At 38.3% G+C, this 12,885-nt stretch overlaps 2 long non-coding RNA genes across 2 annotated transcripts; one reads left to right on the top strand and one right to left on the bottom strand.

Moving 5' to 3' along the window:
• Window positions 1-1,574: 1,574 nt before the first annotated feature.
• Window positions 1,575-4,100, bottom strand: LOC140620564 (uncharacterized). Its single transcript, XR_012020320.1, has 2 exons — window positions 3,886-4,100; window positions 1,575-2,016 (listed from the first exon to the last, which is right to left on the bottom strand). It is a non-coding gene; the product is annotated as an uncharacterized lncRNA (long non-coding RNA).
• Window positions 4,101-4,163: 63 nt separating this feature from the next.
• LOC140620565 (uncharacterized) lies at window positions 4,164-7,075 on the top strand. The gene is made up of 2 exons (XR_012020321.1): window positions 4,164-4,549; window positions 6,350-7,075. It is a non-coding gene; the product is annotated as an uncharacterized lncRNA (long non-coding RNA).
• The last annotated feature ends 5,810 nt before the right edge of the window (window positions 7,076-12,885 follow it).

The following is a 12,885-nucleotide window of genomic DNA, read 5'->3' as shown; positions in this document are numbered from 1 at the left end:
AAAACCATAAGAGCTCCACTTTTCCCTGACATTTAGCAGTGCATGTGCACACACACACATCACATATTCAATTTCTTAACTCCCTGTTTCATTAACAGATTAACTCAACTTTTAAAGGGAAAGAGATTATCATACAAGTTCTGAACCTCAATACAACAATTGTCAAATTGAAAGAAAATTAAATGGAAGCAATGTAAAATTCTCTCCAACCATTCATCAAGCTGCTCTAAGGATTGGTTATTAATGCTCTTAACTTGCATTCTGATATTAATGCTGTATTGGGTTTTGTTTGTGCTTTCTTTTCCCTAGCAAAAGGAATATGTGTGGTTTCTTTTGTGAAATTTCCAACATAAACCAAATATGCTTTTTCTACTAGCTTTATGTCTAAGAATACATACTCTCTTGACAACTCAAGTCTTGAAAGTTCATCAGGACTATAGTTCCTTTGCAACTATACTTTAACCCGTGTGTGTGTATATCAACACACCACATATACATCAAACTATCTGATTCAGTTTGCATCAAAATGGCACATCGTTTTGTGACAATTTCTAATTTGCACTACTTGTTCAGGTGAAAGCAATCTTCAGAAGAATTAATATGTGCATGTGTGTGCTAAACTATGTTTTACTCCAATTAAGCATGTGAGAAGCTCGTGCTAAGATCTCCAGTTTGTAGTCAAAACACAGTTCAATAAATTTGCTAAAACTTTCTAGATCTGTGTGGTTTCATCATTTGTTATTATGAATTTTGCCTATGTTTTCTGCTCTGCTCTCTTTTCTGAGGTCTATGCCCAGAGCCTTCTGCTTTGAAACAATGACAACATTTAAGATGTTGCTTGATTCAATTCCAGATATGTGATTTGAATAATACCAGTTAGCGGTCCTACTGTGCTTTAGTTTTCAACAAGTTTCTTTCTATACTTCCTCATTTACAAATTGGACGTAAGAACATATGTCAACAAGAAGTGACAGGACTTTTTGCCCCCTCTGTGTTTAGTTCTCTAGAAAGGCAGACTATTCCCTAGAGCAGTGCTGATACGATCCCATGATCTAGGCTTTCAGATTTTCTTCCTATTCTATTTTACTGACTACTTAAGCACACTCTCATCTTCTTGGAGAAACTGGGAAGGCAGATGATCAGTTAGTACATCTTATATGATCACACAAAATCCAACTCATTTTGAGTTGAATTCCTCAATATTAAGGAAAATAACTCCTAAGAAATACCAAGGTGGGGCAGCTCCAATGTAGCTCACTCATTAACACAATAACATCAAGGACTCGTGTAATCTCCCTTTTCCCCTTAGCCATTTCAGTCTGTTGGCTCTGTCTTGACAGTCATCAAATGGGTTCCACAGTTCTAGATACAGCTTTCAGATAAAAAAAATTTCAACAGAAGGACAATGGTCTTTGTGTCTGTTATTTCAACTAGGGCAAACTTTCCCAGAAGCCTTTTCCTTGCCTGCCATTGGTCAGAATTCTATCATGTAATTATTTCCAAACACAGGGAAGGAAAGAGGAAATTACTGGGAATGGCTTAGTTGGATATAGAACCACACTTAGAAGAGTGAATTCACAAGAAAAAGCATTGTTTTATTAGAATCTACTGGAGAGGCAACTGGCCATATCTACATGTCCACTGAAGTGTAGAAGGATAAAGGCAGTTATTGTGCTTTTACTCAGTAGCTCAGAATTCATGTCCAATTGCAAACTCAGCAAAAACACACCAAAATACACTGAAAAAAAAATGTACAATTTCTTAAATCATTCAGAGTAACTAGATTAGGCCAGTCTAAAGAAGGTAGGGCAATGAATTCATTTCAAATATGGCATGGTTATAGTCATATTTTCCTAATGCTTTGTAAGTCAAATCTGAAGAAATATGCCAAACATCCAGAGCTGCTCTAAGAAAGAAGCAGCACCCAGCTGCTTAACTGTGATCCAAGGGGCACTGCAAGTCTTCTCCAGGGCAAACACAGCTCCCCAAATCCCGACCATCAGGGACTCCAGATTTCTAAAAAAATGCAAAGAAGGCATCTTCAAACATAAGCAGTATCAAGTTGAGAAATGAACCTCACTCTTTATCTCTATGTACATTTTAATGTGCCCTGCTCCTGAATATAATAAATTTGCAACATATTTTTTTAATGTAATGCTCAAGTACAAGGGAGAAAATGTGGTTTTCATAAATATTGTGGAAACATCTAGGGAATGCTTGCTGTATTGGGATTATTAGTTTTTCAACAGTGTACAGTTTTTATAATGATGAAAAATTAAAGTATAAATCTGACTATCATCCCATTTAGTTACAGACCAGTATCACACCTATGTACTGTGTAGATACCTAATACTACTGGTTTTATGGTTATGCCTAAGGCTGCCATCAGCCAAGGGATTCTGGGAAAATGAAGTAGTGCAAATACCCACTTTTCCCCTTAGTGTAATTTTCCTTGTGTACAAGAGATAGTCAATGATCTAATGATCTGTTACACAACCAGAGCCTTCTCTTAGCTTTCACCCCCTGTCAATTTGTCTTCTGACTTACTGGGAAAAGAATTTCTTGAAAGAATGTGTGAGTTAAAAGAGCAAATGTAGGAGGTCAAATCTTTTTTTAATTCAAGAGTAATATTTTGTAATATCTAGGGGTCTTAGTGGATCATAAGCCACCTAGCTCAAGTTGACAAATCCTTTTGCAATTCAAACTTAAGTCCATTTACTCACAGGGTTCAGTTCAAACTTAAGTCTATTTATTCACAGGGTTCAAAGTCCTGTTTAAGGGAAGAGTTTGAGCTAAACCAAAAGAACCCTTAATTTCTGCTATTAATCATTCCCAGGCACACTTAAGACTAGCTCATAACAGTACATTTTTAAATTTCAAATATCATTAACATCCTAAGTATTATTGATTTTCCTACTGTTTGCTAAACCAGAACTTTTTTTGCTTCCCCAACAGATTCTTAGAGCAGAAGGCAGCTCTGAGGAACTTAGTCCATTTCTCAATTCTAATTATTAAACTTGACTCTATTTCTAAATCCTCCCTAAAAGTGAAATTTTTAGCTAAATCTCTATATCATTGAATCTCTAAACTGTTACAACCGTATTAGATACAACCAGAGATCCTTTTTCTTTTGGAAACCAACCCGCAAAATCCATTATCAAATGCCAGATAAATGCTGCCCCACTGTTTTAATTAAACCAACCAAATTAATTAGTTCCTTGGGTATCTTCTCACTCTAGTCACACGATGCAAAGGTGATCCACTGGGGATATTACTGAGTGTTGTTGGTATACAGAGTGACTTCACTCAGTTTAAGGTCCTAGAGGAACTAATGTTCCAACAAGAGGTCAGGAGACTCAAAATAGTCATTTACTTAGCCATTACTGTTTATTACTTATGTCTACCCTCAGAGCCAGCAGCTGGGCAAACTTGGGCCTATTTCTTCATCTATACAATGAGAGAGCTGCTCTATATCAAAAGCTTCTTCCACCTTGAAAATTTGATAGTTAAATGAATGATAACTGGGACACCTGGGTGGCTCAGTGGTTGAGCTGCTGCCTTTGGCTCAGGGCATGATCCTAGGGTCCTGTGATTGAGTCCTGCATCAGGCTCCTCTCGGGGAGCCTGCTTCTCCTTCTGCCTATGTCCCTGCCTCTCTCTGTGTCTCTCATGAATAAATAAATAAAATCTTTAAATAAAATCTTTCAATAAATAAACAAAATGAACAATAACTGTATCTGCCAAACTAATCAAAAATTGGTTTTACAAACAGTCATGGAAATATTTCAGAACAGTGAGGATAAAGGACATTATCAAAAATGTCTTCAGGAAGGTTTCCTTAGCTGACATTCTAGGAGACCCCGGAGACCATGGTCATTTGCACACCTGTACTTCAGGCAGATAGAGCAGTAACTTCTACAGAGTTCTTTTATAGTTTTACCAAGTTCTTCCATGCCTGTCGCACTGATGGACTCTCAAAATAAGCCTGTAAAGTAAATGGTTCATGTTTCCCATTTCACAAGTAAGTAAATTTGACTCAGCTAAAAAAATAATAATTTACTCAAGCCTTAACATTTGTACATGGAGAGCAGGGCTAAGGATTTTGCCATGGCAACACATTTGGAACATCAAAGATGCTCCCTGAACTTCATTGTGATGGCAGAGACTGTGTACAGCCCTTCCCCTGGTCTGGGTGCCAGTATATCTCTGATGATCTAGCTCTCTCTTGTTTGCTAAGTTGTCATGCAATTGAGGGATATGGCATTTTCCAATATCATCTCCCCATTAAATAATGCAGGCCAGGTCTCCACTTCTCAATGTTTTTTGTCTCTCAGTAGTTCTTTTTTTTCCCATGTAATTACATTTTTTATTTGACTTTTTTAGAAAGATTCAATTCATTTACTTATTCATGAGACACAGAGAGAGAGGCAGAGACACAGGCAGAGGGAGAAACAGGCTCCCTGCAGGGACCCTGATACAGGACTTGATCCCAGGACCCCAGGATCACAACCCCAGCCAAAGGCAGCAGCTCAACCACTGAGCCACCCAGGTACCCCTATTTGAAGTTTTAAAAGAGTATTATATTCCCTTCCTCCTGTATTTTCCAATTTATTACAAATATGTGGAAAATATGTGTTTTTACTTGTAGTTGGTTACTTTAATGAAATATCTGCTTATTCTTATCAGTTTTAATTTTGTACACCTTGCTTTTATTCTATTCTTTAACAAAATAAGACCAATTTATTGTAAAATAAATTTATGCTTAGTATCAATGAAAAATGCTAAAAGCAAATAAGAAAAATTTAAATCCCATTCATGGTAGTTCCATTCAAGTTACCATTAATGGAAAGATAAACTTGAAAAGTATTTTGATATATCATGATACAAATTTTCTTTCCACTTCTTTTTTCTGTGTCTTCATGGGATATATTTTTTTAATTTCTTTCTGCAAAATTGGAATTCTATAGCATATACAATTCTATCTTCCCATGTTTGCTCAATATTCTTCAGGTCATTTCCTCATGCCGTTTCAATGTGTTTTCAATGACTATATATTTCAATGAATGGATATAGCAAAACTTAATAGCAGTAAGTGAGTTGAATAGTGGTCCTCAAAAAGATATAGTATAGTCCGATCAGAAACTCTGAAACCTGAGAATATTACCTTATCTGGAAAAAGGATCTTTTGGTAGATGTTATTAAATTTGGGATATCATCCTGGATTACATAGGTAGTCCCTAAATCTAGTAACAAGTGTCCTTAGAAGGACACATACAGAAAAAAAAGGAGGTAACATGACCATGGAGGAGGCAGAGAATGGAATGATACAGCCACAATTCAAGGATTTCCATCAGCCACTGGAAGACAGAAGATGCAAAACTCAAATTCTCCCCTACAGCCTTGCCCACACTGATTTCAGACTTCTAGCCTCCAGATTGAGAGAGTTCTGTTCTTCTAAATCCCCATGCTTGTGGTAATCTGTTACAGTACCCATATCCAACAAGTACAATGGCTAACCTAATATTGTTCAATGTTTACACTAGTTTCAATCTTAAAACTATAAATAACACTATAGTCTGCATTCATCTGATTTTGCACTAGATTGTAACTGCTAGATGAGAGTATATGAAAAGGGTATGAACATTTCCAGAGAAGTTGTACATACAACAAAATGTACTCCCAAAAGTCATAGATGATGTTCTCTTTTCACCGTAACCTTGTCTATAACATATAATGTAATTTCGCACATTTGATGACAAATGTTTTGATATTTTAATTTACAATACTTTAATTATTGGCATATTTGGATATGTTTTCATAAGCTTATGAACTATATTTATTCTTTGATTTATTGTTATTTAAAGTCATTTCCTTTTGGGTTGTTTATACAGGAACTCTACGTAGTATTAGTGTACTAATACTTTGCCTTGTAAATGTTAGCAAATTTGATTTTTGATTTGATATTTCATTTGATATTTCATTTCATTCTTTCAATTTTATCACGATTCTATCATAATTTATGCAAAAAACTTTTTCCTTTTGAAGTAGTCAATATTATGTTATTTCACCATTTTGAAGACATGCATATATAAATGCATATTTCACACTTGCATGATCATATCTTGCTATTGGAGATACTTGATCCAAAAAAATGAAATTGAAACATACCCCAAAATAGGTTAATGGGCTGAAAATTATGCATTTGTGTGATAAGTTTTGGTTTAGCCTGAAAAGGGGAGGGCGTTTACAGGTAACTGGGAGCTGCATGGTAAACCAATTAACAACATGATGTGGAAGCTATTTTTAGCTGGATGAACCCAGTTTCTGACCCCTGTGAAAATAATTACAGGTACCAGCTTTCATAACTGTTGACATGTTTTGAGACATGCGGACACAAGCAAGACAGTCTCTGGAGAAGAGCTATCCTCCCCTTTCTGCATGGATTCAGCAGCTCAAACTATCAGGAGGCAGCTCTGGAGGCAGATCTGTTGCTGTCTCACAGGAGAATGTGGAAAGAGTGGCACTCCTGTGTCACATTCCAGTGCGTTATTGGTCATCAGGCATCATTTGAGGGAGAGAGTTATCGACACGGGAGAAGAACGAAACTAGATGCTCCATGGCATGTGCAACTAACCGATGGGCTTGTGAACACATGCCCACAAGATTTTCTAGGAGCTGAAGGTCCTATGGAGACATGAAATGACAAGATGGAGCCAAGTTTGTGTCAGTTTCACCTAAATTTAGCAAGTCCTAGGGAAGTTTAACCAGTATGAACATCGTTCCTCTAAGGAGCCCTCTCAAACTCCAGCAAAGTGAGAAGAACAGGAGTTCTTCCTGTATTGGCCAAGTGTCTCCAATGTTGACTAGAGAAATGTTTATTTAACTGCTAAGATGTCTAACTGTCCCTACAAAAATAAGGAAGTATAAAAGATCCAAGTATGGGAAGCTGAGGTCCTGCCATAAATATTTACACATGTAAATATTATTACATCAATTCATAGCATCTCTTGAGACAATGCAAGATATTTCAATTGAACAATTCTACAATTAAAAAAATGTTTAAATTAGATGTAAATACGGGTCTGGGTATTTTTCCCCTTATTAAATCAATAGCTATGTCTCTTCATTTTTTATTTTTATTCAAGAGCACATTTGATGGGGGGGGTACTTCATGCAATTTAGAAGAAAGGTTCTGTGCTTTCTCTTTATTCAGGAATAGCACAAATAATATTCATTTTGATTTTTTTTCTTTTTTTTATAGTAATATTTTATTTTTTTATTTTTTTTAATTTATTTTTTATTGGTGTTTAATTTACTAACATACAGAATAACCCCCAGTGCCCGTCACCCATTCACTCCCACCCCCCGCCCTCCTCCCCTTCTACCACCCCTAGTTCGTTTCCCAGAGTTAGCAGTCTTTACGTTCTGTCTCCCTTTCTGATATTTCCCACACATTTCTTCTCCCTTCCCTTATATTCCCTTTCACTATTATTTATATTCCCCAAATGAATGAGAACATATAATGTTTGTCCTTCTCTGACTGACTTACTTCACTCAGCATAATACCCTCCAGTTCCATCCACGTTGAAGCAAATGGTGGGTATTTGTCATTTCTAATAGCTGAGTAATATTCCATTGTATACATAAACCACATCTTCTTTATCCATTCATCTTTCGTTGGACACCGAGGCTCCTTCCACAGTTTGGCTATCGTGGCCATTCCTGCTATAAACATCGGGGTGCAGGTGTCCCGGCGTTTCACTGCATTTGTATCTTTGGGGTAAATCCCCAACAGTGCAATTGCTGGGTCGTAGGGCAGGTCTATTTTTAACTGTTTGAGGAACCTCCACACAGTTTTCCAGAGTGGCTGCACCAGTTCACATTCCCACCAACAGTGTATGAGGGTTCCCTTTTCTCCGCATCCTCTCCAACATTTGTTGTTTCCTGCCGCCTTAATTTTCCCCATTCTCACTGGTGTGAGGTGGTATCTCATTGTGGTTTTGATTTGTATTTCCCTGATGGCAAGTGATGCAGAGCATTTTCTCATGTGCATGTTGGCCATGTCTATGTCTTCCTCTGTGAAATTTCTGTTCATGTCTTTTGCCCATTTCCTGATTGGATTGTTTGTTTCTTTGGTGTTGAGTTTAATAAGTTCTTTATAGATCTTGGAAACTAGCCCTTTATCTGATATGTCATTTGCAAATATCTTCTCCCATTCTGTAGGTTGTCTTTGAGTTTTGTTGACTGTATCCTTTGTTGTGCAAAAGCTTCTTATCTTGATGAAGTCCCAATAGTTCATATTTGCTTTTGTTTCTTTTGCCTTTGTGGATGTATCTTGCAAGAAGTTACTATGGCCGAGTTCAAAAAGGGTGTTGCCTGTGTTCTTCTCTAGGATTTTGATGGAATCTTGTCTCACATTTAGATCTTTCATCCATTTTGAGTTTATCTTTGTGTATGGTGCAAGAGAGTGGTCTAGTTTCATTCTTCTGCATGTGGATGTCCAATTTTCCCAGCACCATTTATTGAAGAGACTGTCTTTCTTCCAATGGATAGTCTTTCCTCCTTTATCGAATATTAGTTGCCCATAAAGTTCAGGGTCCACTTCTGGATTCTCTATTCTGTTCCACTGATCTATGTGTCTGTTTTTGTGCCAGTACCACACTGTCTTGATGACCACAGCTTTGTAGTACAACCTGAAATCTGGCATTGTGATGCCCCCAGATATGGTTTTCTTTTTTAAAATTCCCCTGGCTATTTGGGGTCTTTTCTGATTCCACACAAATCTTAAAATAATTTGTTCTAACTCTCTGAAGAAAGTCCATGGTATTTTGATAGGGATTGCATTAAACGTGTATATTGCCCTGGGTAACATTGACATTTTCACAATATTAATTCTGCCAATCCATGAGCATGGAATATTTTTCCATCTCTTTGTGTCTTCCTCAATTTCTTTCAGAAGTGTTCTATAGTTTTGAGGGTATAGATCCTTTACATCTTTGGTTAGGTTTATTCCTAGGTATCTTATGCTTTTGGGTGCAATTGTAAATGGGATTGACTCCTTAATTTCTTTTTCTTCAGTCTCATTGTTAGTGTATAGAAATGCCACTGACTTCTGGGCATTGATTTTGTATCCTGCCACGCTACCGAATTGCTGTATGAGTTCTAGCAATCTTGGGGTGGAGACTTTTGGGTTTTCTATGTAGAGTATCATGTCATCGGTGAAGAGGGAGAGTTTGACTTCTTCTTTGCCAATTTGAATACCTTTAATGTCTTTTTGTTGTCTGATTGCTGAGGCTAGGACTTCCAGTACTATGTTGAACAGCAGTGGTGAGAGTGGACATCCCTGTCTTGTTCCTGATCTTAGGGGAAAGGCTCCCAGTGCTTCCCCATTGAGAATGATATTTGCTGTGGGCTTTTCATAGATGGCTTTTAAGATGTCAAGGAATGTTCCCTCTATCCCTACACTCTGAAGAGTTTTGATCAGGAATGGATGCTGTATTTTGTCAAATGCTTTCTCTGCATCCAATGAGAGGATCATATGGTTCTTGGTTTTTCTCTTTCTGATATGATGAATCACATTGATTGTTTTACGGGTGTTGAACCAGCCTTGTGTCCCAGGGATAAATCCTACTTGGTCATGGTGAATAATTTTCTTAATGTACTGTTGGATCCTATTGGCCAGTATCTTGTTGAGAATTTTCGCATCCATGTTCATCAGGGATATTGGTCTGTAATTCTCCTTTTTGGTGGGGTCTTTGTCTGGTTTTGGAATTAAGGTGATGCTGGCCTCATAGAACGAATTTGGAAGTACTCCATCTCTTTCTATCTTTCCAAACAGCTTTAGGAGAATAGGTATGGTTTCTTCTTTAAACATTTGATAAAATTCCCCTGGGAAGCCATCTGGCCCTGGACTCTTGTGTCTTGGGAGGTTTTTGATGACTGCTTCAATTTCCTCCCTGGTTATTGGCCTGTTCAGGTTTTCTATTTCTTCCTGTTCCAGTTTTGGTAGTTTGTGGCTTTCCAGGAATGCGTCCATTTCTTCTAGATTGCCTAATTTATTGGCGTATAGCTGTTCATAATATGTTTTTAAAATCGTTTGTATTTCCTTGGTGTTGGTAGTGATCTCTCCTTTCTCATTCATGATTTTATTAATTTGGGTCTTCTCTCTCTTCTTTTTAATAAGGCTGGCTAATGGTTTATCTATCTTATTAATTCTTTCAAAGAACCAACTCCTGGTTCTGTTGATCTGTTCCACAGTTCTTCTGGTCTCGATTTCGTTGAGTTCTGCTCGAATCTTTATTAACTCCCTTCTTCTCTTGGGTGTAGGATCTATTTGCTGTTTTTTCTCTAGCTCCTTTATGTGTAAGGTTAGCTTTTGTATTTGAGTTCTTTCCAGTTTTTGAATGGATGCTTGTATTGCGATGTATTTCCCCCTTAGGAATGCTTTTGCTGCATCCCAAAGATTTTGAACGGTTGTATCTTCATTCTCATTAGTTTCCATGAATCTTTTTAATTCTTCCTTAATTTCCTGGTTGACCCTTTTATCTTTTAGCAGGATGGTCCTTAACCTCCACGTGTTTGAGGTCCTTCCAAACTTCTTGTTGTGATTTAGTTCTAATTTCAAGGCATTATGGTCTGAGAATATGCAGGGGACAATCCCAATCTTTTGGTATCGGTTCAGACCCGATTTGTGACCCAATATGTGGTCTATTCTGGAGAAAGTTCCATGTGCGCTTGAGAAGAATGTGTATTCAGTTGAGTTTGGATGTAAAGTTCTGTAGATATCTGTGAAATCCATCTGGTCCAGTGTATCATTTAAAGCTCTCGTTTCTTTGGAGATGTTGTGCTTAGAAGACCTATCGAGTATAGAAAGAGCTAGATTGAAGTCACCAAGTATAAGTGTATTATTATCTAAGTATTTCTTCACTTTGGTTAATAATTGATTTATATATTTGGCAGCTCCCACATTCGGGGCATATATATTGAGGATTGTTAAGTCCTCTTGTTGAATAGATCCTTTAAGTATGATATAGTGTCCCTCTTCATCTCTCACTACAGTCTTTGGGGTAAATTTTAGTTTATCTGATATAAGGATGGCTACCCCTGCTTTCTTTTGAGGACCATTCGAATGGTAAATGGTTCTCCAACCTTTTATTTTCAGGCTGTAGGTGTCCTTCTGTCTAAAATGAGTCTCTTGTAGACAGCAAATAGATGGGTCCTGCTTTTTTATCCAGTCTGAAACCCTGTGCCTTTTGATGGGGTCATTAAGCCCGTTCACATTCAGAGTTACTATTGAGAGATATGAGTTTAGTGTCATCATGATATCTATTCAGTCCTTGTTTTTGTGGACTGTTCCACTGAACTTCTTCTTAAAGGGGAATTTTAAGAGTCCCCCTTAAAATTTCTTGCAGAGCTGGTTTGGAGGTCACATATTCTTTCAGTTCCTGCTTGTCTTGGAAGCTCTTTATCTCTCCTTCCATTTTGAATGCGAGCCTTGCTGGATAAAGTATTCTTGGTTGCATGTTCTTCTCATTTAGGACCCTGAATATATCCTGCCAGCCCTTTCTGGCCTGCCAGGTCTCTGTGGAGAGGTCTGCTGTTACCCTAATACTCCTCCCCATAAAAGTCAGGGATTTCTTGTCTCTTGCTGCTTTAAGGATCTTCTCTTTATCTTTGGAATTTGCAAGCTTCACTATTAAATGTCGAGGTGTTGAACGGTTTTTATTGATTTTAGGGGGGGGTCTCTCTATTTCCTGGATCTGAATGCCTGTTTCCCTTCCCAGATTAGGAAAGTTTTCAGCTAGAATTTGTTCAAATACATATTCTGGCCCTCTGTCCCTTTCGGCGCCCTCGGGAACCCCAATTAAACGTAGGTTTTTCTTTCTCAGGCTGTCGTTTATTTCCCTTAATCTATCTTCATGGTCTTTTAATTGTTTGTCTCTTTTTTCCTCAGTTTCCCTCTTTGCTATCAACTTGTCTTCTATGTCACTCACTCGTTCTTCCACCTCGTTAACCCTCGTCGTTAGGACTTCTAGTTTGGATTGCATCTCATTCAATTGATTTTTAATTTCTGCCTGATTAGCTCTAAATTCTGCAGTCATGAAGTCTCTTGAGTCCTTTATGCTTTTTTCTAGAGCCACCAGTAGCTGTATAGTAGTGCTTCTGAATTGGCTTTCTGACATTGAATTGTAATCCAGATTTTGTAACTCTGTGGGAGAGAGGACTGTTTCTGATTCTTTCTTTTGAGGTGAGGTTTTCCTTCTAGTCATTTTGCTCAGTGCAGAGCGGCCAAAAGCAAGTTGTATTGGGAAAAAGAGAAAAAGAGAGGAGAGAAAGAAGGAAAGAAAAGAGAAAGAGAAAAAAAAGGGAAGAAAAAAACGAAAAAAAAAAAAAAGAAGAAAAAGAGAAAGAAAAAGAAAGGAGAAAAAAAAGGGGGTGGGGGAAGGAAACAAATCAAAAAGCAAAAAAAAAAAAAAAAAAAAAGAACCACGGGGAGTATCTTCTGATTCTGTGTACTTTAAGTCCCTTGGCTTCTCCTGGAAGTTGTCCGTCTAGCTGGTGTTCTGGGGGAGGGGCCTGTTGTGCTGGTTTTCAGGTGTTAGCAGTTGGGGGAGCTGCTCTGCCCCTGCCTGGTGCAGGGCTCAGTGGGGTTGTTTACCCCGTGAGGCCGCAGGAGGAACAGCCCCAGTGGCGGGGCAGCTCTGGAAACCTGGATTCAGCTCCGGCAGGAACTCCGTCTGCAGGGCCTGGAGGCTCCGGGCGGGGCCGCTGATCTGCTCAGCTGGGGCAGGGGCGTCCTCGCTGTCCTGGGCCCTCCCGGCCTCTGCCTGTCCCGGGGGAGGCCGGATCCTGGGCTGTGTCCCGGCGCCCTGTGCTCCGGAGCCT

Source organism: Canis lupus, chromosome 29 (genome assembly GCF_048164855.1).
Source record: "Canis lupus baileyi chromosome 29, mCanLup2.hap1, whole genome shotgun sequence".
NCBI classification, from domain to species: domain Eukaryota; kingdom Metazoa; phylum Chordata; class Mammalia; order Carnivora; family Canidae; genus Canis; species Canis lupus.
This window is presented reverse-complemented; position numbering and strand designations above follow the sequence as displayed.